The sequence below is a fragment of the Aplysia californica genome, unplaced genomic scaffold (genome assembly GCF_000002075.1).
Source record: "Aplysia californica isolate F4 #8 unplaced genomic scaffold, AplCal3.0 scaffold00051, whole genome shotgun sequence".
Classification (NCBI taxonomy): Eukaryota; Metazoa; Mollusca; class Gastropoda; order Aplysiida; family Aplysiidae; genus Aplysia; species Aplysia californica.
In genome coordinates, this window is record NW_004797321.1 from 1,299,940 (window position 1) to 1,301,790 (window position 1,851).

A 1,851-nucleotide genomic window follows, 5' to 3' on the forward strand; every position below is an offset into this window, starting at 1 on the left:
GTGTGGAGTGGAAAGGGTGCAGGGAAGTGTGCGTGTAAGGATGGGATGGAAACAGGGAAGGGGGTCGGGAGGGGGGGCAGGGTATGTGCGTGTGTGGGTGGAGTGGAAAGAGGGCGGGTATAGGGGATGGGGTGGGGTTGGGCGCTGGCATGGTATGTATATATTGTAGAATGGAACAGAACAGAATGGGACGGCAGAAAAAAAAATCGCTGTTTTTGTTCTGAATTTTTAAAATTTTATTCAGAGCTCTTCTTTCGTTTTCAACGTCAGCCGCCACACCTTGATAATAATGTAGTTCATGGGGTTGATAAAATAATAATATGTGTCGCCATACGGTGGAATCGGGCGCGCGTCAATATTTGAACGAAAGGACTTAATGGTAAAAATCTTATTACATTAAAAAAAAAATTGTAAGAGTTTTACGACACTTGCAACACAATAAGGTCATATAAGTGCCGAAGATTAGAGGCGTTACAAGAGAGTAACAAACACAAAAAAGAAGGAGGAGAGAGATCAGGACAATAGATATCTGATAGGAAAGAATGAGCAAACCACACCAGAGCACCCGTCAACCACTCATCTTAAAGCTTGTTCATTTGTCTTTTTTTTTAGAAGAAAAGAAAATATTCTTCTGTCTTTTAGAAGTCGATATATTGTAAACATATATTATATAAATATTATTATTATTGTTATGGTATTGAATCACGCGGGGATCGCTGATGTGAGAGGTAAAATTAGCGTGAAAAAAGAAAATGGTCTTCAAAGTTTGGTGACTTCCTGAGCTTGCGTGTCGTTGGAGACCGCATTTGCATTATTGATATTAGTACCGTAATAATGCCTTTGCTCTACTTTTTCACAAAAATCCATGCCTAAATCTGTTTTAAAATATGGACATAACAGGTGTCTAGCCCCCTCCCCCACCTTAACCTCCCCCCCCTCAAAGAAATAAAAAAAACAACCCAACCCAAAACGAACCAAAAGACACCCCCCTCCCAAAAACAACAACAACAACCTACAAAAAACCCCAACAAGCAACCCTATACAAATTGTTATAACGAGCACCTTATTTCATCACGATGCCACAATAATATATTGTTTAGACGCATTGAATAGCCAATGTTCTGTAATGTCCTCCGTGTTCGTATGCATGTAACGGTTAGATAGTAGATCCATAACTCATTGAGGACGCACATTTTGGTCATTAGACAACGCACGAAGATGCTGTTTTGAGGGAATAACTTCAGTATTCAAGCATATTTTTCGATTTTGTTTTCTTCATCTGAAACTTTAAAAGGCGTGCAGCACTATACCTGCTATTAAATTTGAAAACTCTTGTTTCTGATTTGTGTACGCGGGCTCGAAATGTATTAACCCTAACCCTATCCGTACGCCCGGGCTCATTTTGTACCCCTGGGGTTGTATTCATCACATTTTAGAATACTTCTAGATCTAGCACGAAGATCTCTGTGAAACTTTCAGTATTTCTTTTAAAAAATCATTTTGACACACTGCTACGCAAAGCGTACGGATCGGATTAACGAGTAAATTTCATCTTTGGAAAGTGGTGGCACAGAGTTCCCAATGTCGTATGGATACGATAGTAAAACACGACGTACTGCCTTTGCTATTATGTTTCTTATTGGACGTATGTGTCCGCTACGTCACTAAAGAGGTTTTAAAAAAATGAGTATCTCCGTCGGTCAGCCGGGACGTCGTATCCCTCTCAGCAAGGCGTGGCCCTGACCATAATCATTGGCCCTGACTGTTGGACGGGTCAAAGTGGCCTGCCTCTAAATTTAGAGCAATTGATAATGACCGTGACAAGGATATCCCCCCCACCCCTCCTCCCCC